Below are 20,602 nucleotides of genomic sequence, written 5' to 3' on the forward strand. Positions count from 1 at the left end.
TAGTTATTCTAAAACGTTGTGAAAGTCCTTACCTTGTAAAGCCTGACTATGCCAGAGTTTTATTATACCTGTTAATATTTCGTTTGAAATGTAGCATTAACATTGTGTTAATCAGGATACGCTCTTACTAACGTGGAGAGTTGTTATGGTGCCCTAAAACAGCTCAGAATAGAATTAATGTTTCTTTTGAGGAAACCAAGTTTGGATCAATTAGAATACTGTGTAGACATTGAGGCTATGTTTCTCTACGAATTTAATAGACCTATAATTCAAAATATTTACTTGCAAAGTTGAGAATGTACTGCTAAAAAATTAATTAAACCTACCTCCCTATCACTCAATGAGTATTAAATTCAGATATTAAAAACTACTGTTAAGAATTTTCTTTTTTCATCAGACTGTCATATAGTCTCGACTGAGTGACAGTATAAGTTAGTTCTATCAGCAGAAGGTGGTAAATATTTTGTACTGCAACTTAAAATGTTTATTCTGACGTAGACTTGCTATAAAATTAGATTACCTTTGAAAAAGTAGGTGAAAGTGGGTTATTGATGGCACAGCAGTCATACAGACTCTTGGTGTCAGCATAATATATATGAATGACTTTGAAACATGTTCAAAAGCATGTAGTTGAAAGTGTATGAAACCTCATTTCTTATGTTCATGAATATGTATTAACTTCAGTTTTTAAATCTAATATTCAATATATAATTTCTTTGAAGTGTTCTGTAGTTTTTATTGCATGACAGCACAAGACAGTCATCGTCTAGTTTACCTTAACCTATAAGTTAAGTAAATAGTGGCACATGTGTTTGTGTTGTTGTAGAATAAATAGAGGCAGTTTTTGGTTTCTTTAAAGCATGGTACAAATATGGAAATATTCTCAAGGACAAGTGCATATTAATCTGTAAGGTAGATCAATAGTGACCATGTGCTTTTAATAATATTATAGAACAAATGTTTGTTATTTCGTAAGTAATACATAGAAATTTTGGTTAGTAAACATCACAGCATTCTTCGAAAATTCGTTTACTTACATACCAGAGGAACATAACCACAGGTAGGTCAAAGAGTAAATATAATAAAATTTGTATTACCACCCAATAACATTAATTACATTTTTCTTGGCGCATTACGTTCTTCTCTTCTAAAATGGTCAATGACCAGTTTGTTTTTGTTCCACCATTAGCATTGCCTCATTTAGGCCTAACAGGAATGGAAGACAGAGGTGAGCGGGGAGGAGAGAGGAAACAGAGGGGGGAAGAGGGAGAGGCATAATTGGAGAGAGGAGGGAGGGGGAAGAGGAGGAGGAGGGGGAGGGGAGAGCTTAAGGGGGTAGGATGGAGAGAGAGAGTGGAGAGGAGATGGAAGTGGTCTGGGGGAGAGATAGATAGGGGCAGAGAGCGGAGGGGGAGTCAGGGGAGAGCAGGGAGGGGAAGACGGACGAAGGGGACGTTGGCATGGTGGTGGAGGGAAGGGACAAGGTGAGGAGAGGAGAAGTGAAATTTACTAACTACCACAACTACTTACAGATATTGTGTGCATGTGTCATGCAACTGCCGGCCGGAGTGGCCGAGCAGTTCTAGGCGCCACAGTCTGGAACCGCGCGACCGTATACGGTCGCAGGTTCGAATCCTGCCTCGGGCATGGATGTGTGTGCTGTCGTTAGGTTAGTTAGGTTTCAGTAGTTCTAAGTTCTAGGGGACTGATGACCTCAGAAGTTAAGTCCCATAGAGCTCAGACCCATTTGAACCATTTTGTCATGAAACTGTCAACAAAAGTGATGTCCCTCATGTAGGAAGATCTCTGACTGGCTCATTCATTTTGATAGCTAGTGAAACACTGGGCTGTCATTGGAGAAGAGTAAGGATGTGTGTTTTGGCTTAGGTCTCTGACTGACAAACTTGTGTGGTTTAAGAAGCAATTAGAAGAAGTTGATCGGTTGCTAAGATTCTAGGTTGTGGTTTTGAGATGTAAATATGTGTGTGTACGCTTAAACGCTCTCTGCTCGCACTATTTCCAAGGAAGGTGTTGTAGGTTGTTGGATCCTGGACATGCCACGTAAAGGCCTACATATGTGGTATGTAAACAAGAATCGAAACAGTTCAGAAACTGGCATAGCTATAATACTCAAGTGACTGGCGCTCTTGCCAAGCGTGGTAATTCCAAGTGGAGATATCAGCGATACTGAAGATACATGAAGGCAAAACATCTCCCAACTTCTGCGAAGATGAGTGATTCTGCTGGCTACGCTAAGTATACAGTGGGACTGTATGACACATTCCTGTTTGGAAAGCAGTATCACAAGGGGCAGCAGAAGAAAAAAAGAAATCGTAAGCAGAATACAACAGGCCAAAACTGAATTTAATTTGAGAATGAATTTACTCACCAGCAAGAAAATAAGCCTGCAAATTAAGAAATGGGTCATGGAAGCATTTATTGGGATAGTGGGGTACGTGAGTGTGAAATTAGGTAACAGGACAACAAGAGAGAAATAAGGAAATGGTTAATGGAAGTATTTCTTTGTACTGTGGCCCTATGGAGGTGTGAAACTTAGGCAATAGGGCACAATAGACAACACGACTAGAATACTTGGAAATGCTACACAAGGATGATAAGTCAGCCGAAGACAGAAGTACGAATGGAGAGGTGCTGAGAAAATTGCAGGAAACCATATCTCTACGGAGGCACAATCCAACAATAAGAGACCAACTCATTGAACGGTTTCTAAGACACGATATCTTTGCAAAAATAGCTGAAGGATCTACTGAGGAAGGAATCGCTGGAAACGACAAAGGACGTAATACAGGAAGTAGATTATAAATGATGGATGCACTACACATGCGGAAATGAAGAGAACGGCGGACAGAATGGGGGAATGAAGTGCTTGTCTAAGCTGACATGAGGGCTGAACAGTAGAGAAAGAGAAAGAGAGAGAGAGAGAGAGAGAGAGAGAGAGAGATGGAGAACAGATGCCTCTACAGATTTAATGTGGTGCAGCCTGCGGCGCATCCAGCTGAGAAACACAACGCCACATTCTGCACTACTTTTGGAGTTCATTGGAACGTACATATTTATATGTCTGGTATCTGTTCTTTCTTACGTGTCCAAAGCCACTCCTTTCTTTGCTATGCAGTAATGTTGTAATATGATTTGCTCACTTCTGTTTTCACTGCAAAGAAACTAAGGTGATGTGTCAATTTCCATTACAGTTTCAGAGTCCAAATAAATTGTAAGATTAGGCAGTATTTCTCATCCTCAGCGAACAAAAGGATTAGCTTGTTTGAGGGTAATAATAAAAGTGCCAAAGGTGATGAAAGAAGGAACAAGAGAGGACATCAAATCGCATGTGCTGATAATGTGCCGTTGATGTGCAGTGATACTTACGCAAACAGTGTCTATTGCAATCTTTTTAACTGTTGTGCAATGGAATTGACAGAAGATTTTTATCAGTAAATTGTGCAACTTAACGTAAAAAGAAAGGAATCTGGGTGCAAAATTTGTAAGAAAGCTGGGACACTGGGCAAGAAAGAAGTAAAGAAGGTATGGATATTCCACAAGAGCAGTAACAGTTTGTTGCTTTGGAGAAAGTGTAATTGACCAGATGACATCGCTCTGTAACTAAATCTTCAAGCAAAAATAGAGCTGTTATGTTTAAAGCTTTCCTGGTGTACTGATTGTTGCATAAAAATACGGGAGAACTGCCGAATGTCAGTAGCCTCCTGCCACGACATTTCGGCGCAGAGTCTTCTGGCCATCTTCAGCTGTCTACCACTGTAGTAGTACTGGCGAGTAAACGCTGAGCTCCGCTATTTAAAGCCTTACTGAGCTGACATTGCGCATGCGCTGCTCAGCGTGCGCGTTCATAACAACTCCGTGCGCTGCGACTCGCACCCTCTGCGGTGAAAGCTTGGCTGCTACAGTGGTAGTCACCTGAAGATGGCCAGAAGACTCTACGCCAAAATATCGTGGCGGACGTTACTGACATCCGGCAGTTCTCCCGTGTTTTTATGGAACAAAAACAGAGCTGAAAATGTTTCTGCAGGAAGCGAAAAATCTTTGGAATCCATGGTAAAGTAATGAAGAAGCAAAGTCAGCAAAACCTCAAGTTTTTAGGTCTGCCTGCAAAGTTGCCAAAAGCAATCAACAGTTAAATGATTCTGAGTCAGAAATTGATGTTCAGAAATTAAATGGAGCGGACATGGGTCGTATTCATCATCCCAGGTTTACGTGCGTCAACTTATTAAGTCATATTGCTGCAGAAATCATAGTCAGTTATAAAAAGATAACTGGATCACACCGCAAAACTTTTGCTTCATGCTTGATGAAAGTTCAACAAACATTCGAACACTGCTACGTGATATGATAGCACCAGCTAATATACGTCTAACTGAAATAGAATGCACAACTCAAGATATTTTCAAAGCTATAATGAATACTTCACAGATTTCAGATTCTTCAGTAAATTTTAAATGAAAATCTCATTTCTGTTACTAAATATGGCGCAGCATTTATATTCGTGAAACAGAAAGGAGCAAATGCTTTGCTGAAACAAGCTTTTTCACAAATTCTGAGTTGGCACTGCACCAGCCATAAACTAGAGCTATTTGTTGGCAACATTGTAAAAACGTCTTTCTTTTAGAAATCAGCCATGTACTCGATAGGTTCCCTGTAGTTTTGGGGAAATTATGGGGCACTAGTTGCACATTTTGCTGGTACTAACAGTACGAGAAACAACAATGATAGGAAATTGTGTGAAGGGCCTGTAAAGAAAATCACCAGTATCAATTTTATTTCGGATGTGGTTTAATGTGTCATGCGCTACAGGAGTTGTCTGACCTTTGCCTTAGTTTAGAACAAGTCTCACGATATGACTCTTCAAACTGCTACCAAAAAAATAAAAACAAAACTCACAATGGTTAAAGACAGAAAAGTAAAAAGAGGTCCATATTCTAATGAACTTCTCAAACCAAAAGAACAATTACAATTCAAAGGGATCTCTTTTTCAGAAAGTTAGACATTGGTAACAGGTTATAACACTTCTCCTGCTACTGCTATACCGTAACCTTAAAGTTGGAGACAGGTCATGAAAAAAAACTATCTTGTTAAAGCAATTATGGTATAACGCAACAGAGCAATGTTACCTTCTGAGAGGAGTATTGTTATGTTGACTGTGTTGTACCTAACGGAGGTGGCTTATCGGAAGTGAAAGACAGAATTACGTAGATATTCAAACAGTAACAAACAATAATTTACTTATCCACACTGTTCAAAGAATAAAAAAAAACGGTCGCCAACCTAATTAGGCAAGATAATGATTGACATTCTTCTTCAAGAAAATAAGTATGAGTAACTTTAACATACAAACACAACCTAAACTTTGCCGCACGCGAGTACAATGAACTCTGGCACCTGAATACAGTATGTTGACGTTAAAGTTGGAGCTACCAGATTAGAACGAACTATTTGCTTAAATATAACCTTGTAACACTATACACTATTACTTTCAGGGCTTATTCAAACTGAATGGTCTTTATAACATTACTATTAATATTCACTGAAGAATCAAACTGGACATAGGTTCAGTATTACTTTTCAAACCTTTTCCTAGCTGACATAAAAATTGTAAATGTAGTTCACTGCAAAATTATGAACTGGTCACATGTTAAGGCTGTGTCAGCTAAATAGTTTTCTATTTAGAATGAAAGTTAAGTGGAATTCACTAACGGATTATTGCTCACTGTCTTTTGAATAAAGAAATTGTTTTCATAGATAGTGGTCTTTCTATTAATTGTTATTTGTCATGAGCATAAATGATAATTACACTATTAATATGCACTTTCAATACATAAAAGAAACAGTTGCTTAGCAAGTATGAGTATATAACTTCCCAAAAATGCAGTTTTCAACTTTTACTACAGTGAGACACAAAATTGACATTTGTAAGATACTGACTCACCTTTTGCGATTTACAACACGCAGCAATGTGATCATTTATTAAGCAAAACTTTATAAGCCTCAATTTTAAGAACGTTCAATTTTGAAGTTGGCAACAACATATTAAGCAGTTTTAATAGGAGTATTATTTTCAGCAAGCATCATTTACTTTAGCTCACTCTCTTGCCACTTTAACTTTCTTTTTACAATGTTCAAGAGGCATTAATTAGTAAAACAGTGGACATTAATGTTCTTTCAGTAAGGATACTCGATAATCACTTTAGTTCAAACGGAGACGAACCTGAGAGGTGTTATGATATGGAAGAAAATCGAGGTAGGTACATAAATTCAGTTATAAATTACCTTATATTTGAGTAACCTAACACATCCAATAAACTGATCCTTCACTGTACATTACTATAACGTTCCATTACAGTGATTGCGCAGTGTGGTGGCGATTCCATGTTGGTAGGTGGAGTTGCAGGCTGAATTGCTGGACTCTGTCATTTCTTGGTGGCGATGATAGATACCAATTTCAGAATAGTTCCAGCTCTTTACCCATCCATCCGAGGCATTGGAAAGCGTCTGGAAAAGCCTCTCTCGGAACCAGCACAATATAAAACTTTTACATGGGCAGTTCACAGTTTGGTAGCTCGTCCCCGACTGGCTCTCAATTCCACCTTTCTACCTAGGCTATCCACTATTTGCGCGCGCTACACAGTTACGTTCCCGAAGGGAACCACAACACCTTTTACGTATGAAGTAACTAAGATCCCTAAGTGAAGGTCAGCAGTTTACATAATAGCAAACAATCATTTTAAATAATACAGAACTTTTGCATATATTGGTAGTTCTACACAAAATTATTAAAATAAAATTATTTAATTTTAAAGATAACCAAAGAGATTATATGAGTAAGACAAAAGATCATTACAGAGGTTATACTTCATTACAGTATCGAATTAATCGTACACTAATTACAGAAGTTCAACGATGGGATGTTGAGCAAAATAGAAAGCTAAATCAATCAAAAAAAGGTATGTAGTGTCTAAGCTATGGTGTTACAAGGTCATTTAACGTTTTACCAGAAAATCAGCATCGATTACACCCATTCAGAAATAGATCGCACATCGTCAGAGCGTCCTTGCTCTGTTGTTGGAAAACGATGAGGAGAAGGCAGCTGCCGTACTGTGGTCCCGGTTAATGCCCCACACGTGTGGGACGACAAGATGGTGGATTGCACAGTAGCACGGTCCGTGGACAGCGCTTATCTGTGCAGTGCCCCGGGCTAGCGCTGGCAGATTCCCAGAACTCACGGTCGCGGAATGGTCGCCGAATTGCTGGCATTCCCGGCCACCGGCATGCTGCTATAAGTCGTGGGACCGAGTCCTGACCCCGCTGCGGAATACACGGAAACGCGGTGACAGGTGGTGGGCGCTTTTTCTCCTAGCACATTCCGCTGTCACCCGGTGGTACAAAATCAGCACGCATACGAGGGGTGCAGCTGGAGAAAGGGGCATCTGAGTGAGATGGAGACTGAGAGAGAGACTGAGGGACGGAGAAATGGAGAAACAGACAGACCGGTCCGCTGTTCGCATTGGACATTCCACTGGACATCCGTATAGACTGAGGGCACAGCTGTTTCCAGCGGCACGCGGTTCATTAGAGGGCTTTAATACTACGCGTCCTTCAACTAAAATGGTGCCACGTGTCCCTGAAATTATTCAGTTCGATTTTGCAATGAACAAACGGACAGCACTACACAGTTGCTGAAATTCAAACTAAATGTCAATCCCCGCGTAAAATTTCCGAATCTCTCCCCACACTCCCTAGAGGTAATCTGCAGCAACTCTGTGCTCCCGTAACAGAAATATGTGTAGGGCTTATGTGGTAGCAAATCTAGGCGCAATGTGATCTGATATGTGGATGGTTCTATTTGCGTGTAACACCCTTCCACGCTGTTCTTTACCCAATACGTTGTTCCACATTCACAATGACGATGCAGTTCGTAGACGGAATTCTACAGTAAACGTTATCGTGCAACAAAACATTTCGGTAAAGCTAAAATAACTCATATAAACGGATGATATTACACCGATTTTTCAATAGATGCGTTATAAAAAGAAACTTATGCACCAAATGTAATATTAACAGAATATAATATTAAAACATCTTCCAGTAAATCTAATATCGGAGTTTTATGGGAAATATACAATGAGAACTAAGAGTAGCTAATGCAAAAACATGCGAACGGGTATAATATTTTAACTATCCCTGATGTAAAATATCGTATGAACGCGAAGAAGATAAGCAAATTATGTTGAACAGATTTGTAAGTATCTGGGGAATAATTAACAGAATTTTAAAGCATGAAACATCCAATGAAAGGAGACCAAAATTTTATAATAAAACACTAGCATTGGCAATCTTGCTATACGGAAATGAACTGTGGGTATGAAATGAGAGACACCAAAAGCAAATACAAGGAATGTAAATGAGATTTCTTAGAGCGGTTAGGGGATGTAAAAAATGTATAAAATACGAAATGAAGAAATTCAAAATGAGCTATAACTGTGAGTGTGGAAGAAATACTAAATGAAAACAAAAAGAATTGGGAAGAATATCGACAAAGAATCGAACAAAGAACTCTAAACTGAAAGGGAAAAGATATCCTCAGAGACCGAAAGAAGATGGCCAGAATTGCACCAAGTGCGTAAGAAGAAGACGATGATTCCGTACAAAGTGACAGACAATGTGTGCGTTTGAGCACACAACAGCTAGTACACCGCTGCATATAACATCTTCATTTGATGACAAATACACGACGCAAAATATCTTACGACAATCAGTGCCAATAACAATTCCAGTAATTCCGATGTTCGCGCCCACATCACAAGCGGAATCTGAGCAGGTAATGAATTAATGTGAGGCTATCGAGGTGACAATGCAGCATGTGAAGGGAGACGATAATGTAATAGTCGTGGGGGACTGCAATGCGGTAGTAAGGGAAGAATATGGGGTTGGTAGTAGAAATGGCACTGTCCTGAAATAAATCTCAGCTAGTAATATCTAACACACCATTGAAAAACGGCAAAAGGCGGAGATGTAACTAGGTAACGGCCGGAGACTCTTGAAGATTGCGGCAAGATATCATAGTGATCAAAGAGAGAGACCGATATGAAATATTGCATTGGAAGGCGTGCAGTGGATCACTTACATACTCAGATCACAAAGAGCTGAAGATAAATGGTAGGCTAAAGTTGAAGAGAATCGTCCAGAAAAATGCATCTGCAGTACTAAGGAATCGTTGTGGAGCACTAAGGAATGATGAAATACATTTGAAGCCCCCTGACGCTGCATATACCCAGATAATGGACAACGCAGTACGTATTTAAGTTGAATAGGGATAGGTACCTCTAAAAAGGCTAGCTGGACAGGCAAATATTGATAGAAGAAATCTTTGGTAACAGATAAAGTACTACTACAGAACGATGGAAGAAGGAGGTACTAAAATGTTTAGTGAAAGACACAGGCACAGAAAAATAAGCCACTAAGAAATGAAATAAGCAGGAAATTCCAGGAAACCATGGAGCAATGAGACTAGGAAAACACGAAAAAATCGACAAGGGAATGGTCGCCGGAAGGACTGATTCAAAATACGATGCACAGGAGTGGAAAGAGTACATTGAAGGCGTCTTAAAAGAGAAGACGTGTGATGCTGTAAGACAACAAGATACGGCAGGTGATATAAAAGACGTAGGAGATCTAGTATTACAGATAAAAGAGCAGTGGAAGACTTGGGGTCAAATAAAGGAAAAGCGAAAGAAATCACCGCTTCGCAGTTTTTTAAATCTTTGATGCTAGTGGTAATCAGTCGACTGTTAGGGTTGATGTGCAGAATCTATGAGACTGAACAAATACCGTAACCTTTTCGGAAAAATATCATCCACACGAAGCTCAAGATGGCAAGGGCTGATTAGTACGGGAACAACCGCTCACTTGTGGAAGTTACTAACAAGAATGTAAGAAAATGCAAAAGAAAATCGAGTAAGTGTTAGATAACGATCAGTTTTGTTTAAGGAAAGGTATACGAATCAGAGATGCAGTTCTGGCATTACTCTTGATAATGGAAGCAACAGCGAAGCCAACTTAAGACATGTGCATAGGATCTTGCAATCTACAAAAATGATTCGACAGTGTAAAATGATTCAAAATATTCGAAATTCTTTGGAAAATGGCGTACGTTATAAGCAACGACTATTTGTACAGGAATCAAGAGGAAACAAACAGAATGGAAGGTCAGAAACGAAATGCTCGGACTAAAATAAAGGTTGTAAGACAAGGACAAAGTTTTCTTCCGTATTGTTTAACCTACACGTCGAAGACGCAATGACGCAAATGAAAAAGGAAAGGTTGAAGGGTATCAATAGATAAGATTCGTTGAAGTCATTGCTACCATCAATGAATAGAAGAGAGAATTACAGGATCTGTTGAACTGAATAAGCAGTCTAATGAGTAGAGAGTATAGATTGAGAATAAGACGAAGAAAGATGAAAGTAATGAGTACTAGCACAAACAAGGTCATCGATAAACTTAACATCGAAATTGGTGAGCACAAAGTACACGTAGTTAAGGAATTCTGCTACCTTTTAAGCAAAATAACCTATAAAAAGCAGAAGACTAGCACAGGCAAAGAGGATATCTACTAGTACCAAACATAGGCCTTAATTTGAGGAAGAAATTTTCTGAGAATAAGCTTTGGTGCATAGCATTGTCCAGTAGTAAATCGTGGACTGCGGTGAAAAATGTAAAGAAGAGAATCGAAGAATTTGAGGGTATGTAACACTTATATCTACTAGAAGTAGGTTTATATTATGTAACTGTGTACATGCAATAATTCAGTGTATATTCTTTGTTATTTAAATGTCTTGATTTGTGGCAGGAAAATTAGAATTTCGTAATGTATATATGATAAAAGCGAAATGATTTGTTAAAATGATAAATTATTATAATATTTATATATATTTGAAAAGAATATCTTTATTGAAAGCTGGTTCATGCTTATGAGACTAGTATTTGTAATACACAATAGATGTAGGGAAGTTCTTCCGCAACGGAAGTGGCATGGCGCGAGGTAAAAGGTGGTTTGGCGGTCGAACTGAGCAGATCTGTGGTGTGAACGGTACGCAGTAAATGGCTAGCAGTAATACCGTACACTTCGACGGTGCTAAGAGAGGCGACTGGAAGTTGCTTTACAAAGGATTTTCCTCGGATGTGGATCTGGCTATTATTTGGTATTCTCAGTCAAAGAGCAATGGCTCTAATATAGTGAAAATCTGACGCCAAGGTTATAGAGCATCCAAACTTCAAGAGCCGTGAGTACAGATACCCACGACGTCGCTTGCCACCAATCTTCGCCACTGCTTCACTAGCTTCATACAATCAGTAATATATATGGGCATGGACCAGTTAATTTGTGTGTGGTTTGAATTATAACAACAAAAACAAATTTGTGTCCTGAACCATATTTTCTATCCTGATGACGAACCTATGCAGGGTCCACCGAAGTAGTACAAAAACCGAGTATCCTGATTTAAATGAACAATTCTTGCATTCAAGTGTTTTAAAGTGATTTTTGGCCTAATGTAAAAGGTGTAGTAACAGTTAAAGTTCAAACTTCAAAAGTGAAGTTAGATAGTATTTTGCTAAAGCATCCTTAGTTTACTACAAAGTACAGTTTTGTAGGAAAACAGTGCAAGATCGTGTAAATACTACTGTCTAGAATACCTGCTTCACAGATGATAAAAAGGTCAAATAAGTAAAGTACATTTTCAAAAATAGTGTGGCTTTGATTTCTGTTATGAATGTGTTTTATTGACTTACAAAGTAAATTATGAACTACTACAAGTGAAGTGAGTGATTATCTTTTTGAATTAGTCCCTTTTTGCTGTAACATTCAGAGAGAGCTGACTAGAGATACTATACTAGTTTGTGGGTCCCCATCATATTCTCCACTTACTAGCAAAAAATTGAACTATTACTGTTGCTCAGGAAAGCTAATGTATGTAAAGGAGCTTAAACCGTGTATTTTATGATACTATTCGTGTTTATTGATTTTTTATGTCAGTTAAGATAAATGCCCATCATGTCCAAATTTAGTTCTGCACCTCATACACTGCTGGCCACCGTAAATGCAACACCCTGAAGGAAGCATCCGAATCAAGTGAAATTTACACCATGGGTTTGCAGCGATGAGATATGCAACTGATTAGAATTTCAGCGCAGACGCACATCACGCGCGCCTGTGGCGCCACCTCATAGCGCCATTTAAGGCTTGGCGATTTCGACGAGTGTACGTTCGGCACGTGTGTTTAACTTGTAGTTGTTTCACAAGACGATCAGTTATGCCTCGTAGACAACAGCGAACATCGTTTGATCAAGTATCCGAGTTCGACAGAGGAAGGATAGTGGCTTACCGAGATTGTGGATTATCATACAGAGAAATCGCTAGTCGTGTTGGACGAAACCAAACAACTGTAATGCGGATATGTGACCGTTGGATGCAGGAGGGTACGACGGACCGACGTGGTCGATCGCATTCACCTCGGTGCACCACTGCACGTGCTGATAGGCAAATTGTGCGCATGGCAGTGACGGACCGCTAAGTGACATCCCGAACCGTAGCACAGCACATTGCGTCTGTAACGCATCATCCAGTGTCTGCGCGTACCATTCGACGCCGTTTACAGCGCAGTGGTCTGTCCGCAAGACGTCCATTGCTTCGTCTACCATTGACGCAGAACCACAGACGTCTCCGTCGCCAATGGTGTGATCACAGACGGATGTGGACGGCAGAATGGAATGACGTTGTCTTTACTGACGAGGCACGCTTCTGTCTGCAGCACCACGATGGTCGGATTCGAGTGTGGAGACACCGTGGAGAGAGGATGCTGGACAGCTGCATTATGCACCGCCACACTGGTCTTGCACCGGGTATTATGGTATGGGGCGGTATTAGATATTACTCTCGCACGCCTCTAGTACGCATTACCGGTACTTTAAATAGCCGGCGTTACATATCCGAGGTGCTGGAGCCAGTTGTCCTTCCTTACCTTCAGGGCTCGGCCACAGCCATATTTCAACAGGATAATGCGCGACCACACGTGGCACGCATTGTCCAAAGGTTTTTCGTCAATAACCAGATTGAATTGCTTCCCTGGCCGGCTCGCTGTCCGGATCTTTCGCCGATAGAAAACATGTGGTCCATGGTTGCTCAACGAGTGACCCAGATTACATCCCCACCTGCCACACCAGATGATCTTTGGCAACGTGTGGAAGCTGCTAGGGCTGCTGTACCCCAGGAACACACCCAACGTCTCTTTGACTCAATGCCGAGACGTGTGGCAGCAGTGATCTCCAACAATGGCGGCTACTCTGGCTACTGATTCTGGCAGGAACCACATGTCACAGAAGTCTGTAAAAGTAATCATTTGATACTTGGTCAACATGTTATCTACAAAATAAATTTTGTTGTGCTACCTCTTGTCTTTCTTGGTGTTGCATTTACGGTGGCCAGCAGTGTAGAATAACATTTCAGTATTTGATTAACTAATGCTGTTGAGTGGGGCTGTCATTAGTATGGGCTTGACGCAAAATTACTTCTTATAATGTACTGATATGTGCGTTATTGGGAACTGCTGCTACACACAGTTCAAAGTGTACTGTGTCAGTTTGTATACTGTTTGCTATTCGAAGGGAAATCTTAACGAAAGTAACTTCAATAACCAATATTCAATTTTCTTAAACGTATATTTCCAAATTAATGGGCCAAGTTGGTCTGGCGACCGTTCATTTCATTTAATTCACTTATGATTTTATCCCTTTCATTAGCTCCAAAGGTTAAAGTCCGTTTGGTGTTTTTCACCAAATTCAAAATTGTAGTCCAATATCTTTGTCAATTAGACACACGCGGGGTCAATCTTCATTCTCCTTCCGTACGTTAACATTAGCTTGTTTCACGGCAAGTTAGTGTTATAGGTAGTTCCACAGACGAATCTCAAAAACGAAATGGACTTAAAAGATAAGGAGGAGGAGGTTCTCCACGGAATGGACGAAGGTAGAAACGGACCTGAAATATTTTTGATATGGAAAAAAAAGAGGGAGGACGACGTACATGTGTTAAGGCATCAGAGAGTAACTCTCATGGCTGGATAAAACTGCACGGGGTTCAATTGCAGGGGAAGCAAAGTTTAAGCAGGTTTTAAATTGTGGTCTGGAGAGTTATGTGCCTAGTGATTTAAAAAAGGATCAAAAAGACCCACAATGGTTTATTAATGTGATTCGTAAAATGTCGATGAAGCAGAGGCTGCTGCACACAAGACTGTGCACAGATAACGGTAAGTGAGGGTTAGTAGAGACCAGCGCGACTGTGAAAATATCCATGCGCGAAGCATACAACAAATACCAGCGTCACAGCTTGGCGAAACATCTGTCACAGAACCTGAGAAAATTCTGGTCCCATATAAAATCGCCAATCGGGTCTAAGGCTTCCATTCAGTCCCTTGTTGAGCAGTCCTGTGTAGCAGCTGAAAACAGCTAAACGAAAGCCGAAGTTTTAAATTTCAGTTTCAAGACTTTGTTCACACAGGAGAATCGTACAAACAAACCGTCCTTTGACCATCTCGGACTCCTTATGGACGACATATTAATAAAAATCCGTGACTTAGAGAAATAACTGAAAGATTTTAAAGAAAATAAATCACCACGTCGGAATGGAATCCCAGTTCTGTTTAACAAGGAGTGATCTTCGGCATCAGGCCCAAGCGTGTGGAAAAAAGTGCAGGTGATTCCAGGGTGTACGAAGGGTAGAAGAACGTACCAGCAAAATTACGGACCAATGTCCCAAACTTCGATTTGCAGCAGAATCCTTGAACACATTCTCAATTAGAATAATAAAGTTTCTTGATACAGAGAAGCTTATGTCCACGGATCAGCATAGTTGTAGAAAGCATCTCTCGCGCGGAATTGAGCTTCCCTTTCTTTCACATACTGAGAACTATGGATGAAGGACAACAGGCGGAGTCAATATTTCTACATTTCCGGAAAGCATCTGACACAGTTCCCCATTGGAGCCTGTTAACGAAGGTACGATAATGCGGAATAAATTCACAGATATGTTCGTGATTCGAAGGCATCTTAAGTAATAGAACCCAGTATGTTGCCTTCGACGCCGCGTGTTTATCAGAGACACGGTTGTTGTCACCAGTGCCACCAGGAAATGTAATAATACCGCTGTCGTTCTCTGTATACACACATCAAAAAAAGTGTTGCATCGCCTCGGTTCAGAGAGTTTCGGAACCAGTACTGTAAATTGGAATAGAGGACAACATAAACTTCATTTCCGCCCCTTTTATTGCTCATGAAAACCACACATTGCATGTTGTACCACCATACAACGTGACCTTCAGAGGGCGTGGTCCAGATTGCTCTACACACCGCTACCTCTAATACCCATAGCACGTCCTCTTGCACTGATGCATGCCTGTATCCGTCGTGGTATTCTATTCACAAGTTCATCAAGGCACTGTTGGTCCTGATTGTCCCACTCCTCAATGGAGTTACGGTGTAGATCCCACAGAGTGGTTGGTGGGTCGCGTCGTCCATAAACCGCCCCTTTAAGCCTATCCCAGGCATGTTCGATAGGGTTCATGTCTCGAGAACATGCAGGCCACACTTGGCGAGCGATGTCGTTATCCTGAAGGAAGTCATTCACAAGATGTGCACGATGGAGGCGCAAATTGTCGTCGATGAAGACGAATGCCTCGCCAATATGCTTCCGATATGGTTACACTATCAATTGGAGGCTCGCATTCACGTATCGTACAGCCGTTACGGCGCCTCCCATAACCACCAGCGGCATATGTCGGCCACACATAATGCCACCCCAAAACAGCAGGGAACCTCCAGTTTTATGCACTCGCTGGACAGTGCGTCTAAGGCGTTTAGCCTGCCTGAGTTGCCTCCAAACACGCCTCCATCGATTGTCTGGTTGAAAGCATATGCGACACTCATCGGTGAAGAGAACGTGATGCCAATCCCGAACGATCCGTTCGGAATGTTGTTGGACCCATCTGTACCGCGCTGCAGGGTGTCGCGGTTGCATGGACGTTGCGTTGCGCATCATGCAGCCTATTGCGCACAGTTTGAGTCGTAACGCGACGTCCTGTGGTTGCGCGAAAAGCATTATTCAACATGGTGGCGTTGCTGTCAGGGTTCCTCCGAGCCATAATCCGTAGGTATCGGTCATCCACTGCAGTAGTAGCCCATGGGCGGCCTAAGGGAGGCATTTCATCGACAGTTCCTGTCCCTCTGTATCTCCTCCATGTCCGAACAACATCGCTTTGGTTCACACCGAGACATCTGGACACTTCCCTTGTTGAGAGCCCTTCCTACTAGACATGGTTGAACTATAGACAACACGAGCCGTGTACGTCCTTCCTGGTGGAATGACTGGAACTGATCGGCTGTCTGACCTCCTCCGTCTAATAGGTACTGCTCATGCATGGTTGTTTACATCTTTGGGTGGGTTTAGTGACATAACTGAAAAGTCAAAGGGACTGTGTCTGTGATACAATATACACAGACAATGTCTATCTTCAGGAATTCTGTTAAGCGGGGTGATGCAAAACTTTTCTTGATGTGAGTACATAAATGATTTTGCGGACATGGCGGGCAGAAATCTCCAGATGTTTGCTGATGCTGCTGTGGTGTACGCTGAGGTGTCGAGGTTGAGTGACTGTAGGAAGTTACGACTCACGCAAAATGTCTAGTTGGTGTGATGAATGGCAGCTTGCTCTAAATGTGGAAAAATATAAGTTAATTAGGATAAGCAGGAAGAACAAACCTGTAATGTCGGCATACAGTATTAATAGTGACCTGCTTGACACAGACAAGTCGTTTAAGAATCTGGGCATAGCGTTGCTTTTGGTAGGGGAGGCTAATGGCCGACTTCGGTTTATTGGGAGAATTTTAAGAAAGAGTGGTTTACCTGCAAAGGAGACCGCATATAGGACGCTGGTGCGGCCTGTTCTTGAGTACTGTTCCAGTGTTTGAAATCCATACAAGGTCGGATTGAAGGAAGACATCGAAGCATTTCAGCAAAGGTGGGCTGATTGATTTGTTAGCGGTAGATTCGAACAGCACGTGTTATGGAGAAACTTCGGGAACTCAAATGGGAATCCCTGGAGGAAAGGTGGCCTTCTTTTCGAGAAACTCTATTGAGAAAATTCAAAGAAACTGCATTTGAAGCCGACTGAGGAGCGATTCTACTGTCGCCATCGTACATTGCCCGTAACGATCACGAAAATATGACACGAAACGTTATTGCTCATATGGAGGCATGTAGATAGTCGTTTTACCCTGGTTCTGTTTAAGGGTGGAACAGGAAAGCAAATGAATATGTAGTGGTACGGGGTACCATCCTCCACGCAACGTACGGTGGCTTGCGGTGTATCGATGTAGATGTAGAAATTGGAATATATTTTTTTAATTTCCCGAAGGCTTTTGACACTGTCCGTCACAAGTGACATCTAATCAAACTGTGTGCCTATGAAATATCGTCTCAGGTGTGAGACTCGTTTCGAGATTTCCAGTGAAAAGGTTCACAGTTAGTAGAAGTAGTCTGAAAGTTATCGAGTAAAAAAGAAGCAATATCTGGCATCCCCAAAGGGGATTAACGATTTAGGAGACAACTTGAGCAGCTCTTTTATATTTTTTGCGCATTATGCTGTCATTTACCGTCTTGCAAGGTCACCATATAATCAAAAAAAGATGCAAAATGATTTATAATAGTTATCTGTGGATGTTTCTGCAGTGTCTGTGGTGTTAAGAAGAACGGTGCGATGTTCCTTCGGAAATATATGCATGTATGAAAAGTTACTGCGATGACTGCAGGCCTTATGTAACACCTGAAATCTATTCGCAGTTGCGAATACAAGCTACCAGCAGCTGTGTAAGGAAATGAGAACGATGAAATCTTGTGGTTGGTTGGTTGGTTTGGGGAAGGAGACCACACAGCGTGGTCACCGGTCTCATCGGATTAGGGAAGGATGGGGAAGGAAGTCGGCCGTGCCCTTTCAGAGGAACCATCCCGGCATTTGCCTGGAGTGATTTAGGGAAATCACGGAAAACCTAAATCAGGATGGCCGGACGCGGGATTGAAACGTCGTCCTTCCGAATGCGAGTCCAGTGTCTAACCACTGCGCCACCTCGCTCGGTTGAAATCTTGTGCCAGAGCGGGATGTGAACCCTGACTTCCCGTTACACATGCATGCATGTCCGAAGGAATCTTTCTGAAAATGGTAGATTAATACAGGGTGTAACAGCAGTGGAAATTTTAAACCTGTATCTAGAACCCAAGCAGGGCTGGGTGATGTTAATTTAGCTGCCTGGCGACTGTTTATTTATTTTTGGTGGAGAACAAATCCAGATCGCCAATAAAGATTTCAGAGTAAGTGCATCAAGTAATTTGCCTCGTGCGGCGCACATCACTAAGGATGTAAGTGACACTTCGAACATCACGAAAGCCTCCACGAAGAGGCGCAACGATCCTTTCACAAGAAATGTCATTCGACAACCTTATCCATTCCTTTCAGAAATCTCACTATTTATTTCCTAAGCTAAAGCAATCATTTCGTTTTAATGGGTTTGACACCGGAATTATTTGCTTATCTTTATTCTTACTCGGCCTTTCGCTGTTTACTGTTCGTGAATTTCACTATGAGACGTGGTTTTATTCGAGCTCTTCTAATCCAGGCGTCTCATATAGATTCCAGAGTATGCAGGAAAAATTAAAAACTGTCCTTAGTCTCACTGACATTAACCACATAGTCATAATGAGCAAAAGGAGAATAGTGTGAAAAATAACGGTTCTGTTCTGATTGAATGGCTCATCAAATTCTGCAGCGATAGTAATAAACATTATTTTCTTGAATCACAAACAACAAAGAATTTCCTCCGTTTATTACTGCAGCTAGATTTATGTTGATCTGAGAGTTTGCAATCGGTGAAATTTTACGAACCAAGGGAAATAAAGCCATTCAACTCTGAAACTCTGCGAAAAAAATAAGGGGTGTATTAAAGGTGCAGAGATAACTAACTCCCGACTTTGTTCTTTGTGCTCGGAGAGGGCAATCCAATCAAGAAATAAATACACTGCGTACTTCGACTGGGGATATCTTCCTTCTATGTATGAATAATAAAATTTCAGATGTGGCTATATCTGTAAGATATTCGTAACAGTGGTGTTACTACAGTAATAAAATCGTTTGACTATCTTTAATTATTATCTATTTGTTTGAGAGTATGTCACGTAAAAGTACCGTACTTAAAAGATTAAAGCTTATACGAATATTACCAACGATACTTTCGACACACGTATTATGTAAAATTCCTGTTTAGCTGCACATTTAGCTTTGAAAATGTAAATTTTATTCCTTTTTCTGGGTGACAACATTTTCGACAATTTGAGTGACATGTTCCCCGAAGGCTACGATTTTACACTGGACTTTGGTTCGCAGCAGTTTTTGTTAACGAAGTGACAAATTCAGATGCAGCGCTTGTGACATTATTGTGCATATTTTTTAAAATTTTTTTGTAAATATTTTATTGAAACCGTTAAAGCAGAAGTAGAGACATCTTGTTTGAATTGAAGTCGATACTGAAACTCTGTGATAAGATTAAAATGAATGTACATATTAAGAAAAAGGGTGTAATATTTACTTTTAAATATTGTAAAGATATCTATTTGTTGTAATTATTAAATGTAGATTGGTGCTATAATGTAATTATGTATGAAATAGTTAATGGCTCTCACTTAGGGCTGTTTGAGATATGTGTAGTATAAAAGATGGAGGAGTTCCGTCAGGAACGGTAAGCTGGGTAAGCGTAGGAAAAGGTGGGAGCGGAAACGTTTGGCGCGCTTTGGCGGGAACGCACAAAGTCAGTCGGTGGCCAGTGAAGTTAGAGGCAGCACGTACAGCGCCAGCATAGTGTGGAGTGCGCCATATTGTTGCACCTTGCCTCGGTTGGAAACTGCAGTTTATCACGGCCTGGTATGGGGAGAAAAACGGTCTATTGGTTATAAGATGGGTCATCGCTATGAGGAGGAAATAAGTCCAACATGGATGAATGCTCTTGGCCGTTCTGATAAAATGCAGTTGTTGCCACCAACGCCACCGTCGCTGATCACAGCTTACAGGGTACGACATTTTAGCTACGTACTATAGAGTGTGCCAGGAAGTTGAAATGTGCTTTAAGAATAATAACCATCATCCAAATCAAGAATTGTGTCCACCTGGTAATTTATCACGCTCATAAACCAAGTAGGATCCTGTCCTGGTAAATGAAAATTCCGAGTGACGTGTATTCAGCCAAGACTGTGAATCTTTAATATACTGTTAGAAAAGCAGTGATTAATCAGTGAGATGGTTCAAATGGCTCTGAGCACTATGGGACTCAACTGCTGAGGTCATTAGTCCCCTAGAACTTAGAACTAGTTAAACCTAACTAACCTAAGGACATCACAAACATCCATGCCCGAGGCAGGATTCGAACCTGCGACCGTAGCGGTCTTGCGGTCCAGACTGCAGCGCCTTTAACCGCACGG

Source organism: Schistocerca piceifrons, chromosome 4 (genome assembly GCF_021461385.2).
Source record: "Schistocerca piceifrons isolate TAMUIC-IGC-003096 chromosome 4, iqSchPice1.1, whole genome shotgun sequence".
NCBI lineage: Eukaryota > Metazoa > Arthropoda > Insecta > Orthoptera > Acrididae > Schistocerca > Schistocerca piceifrons.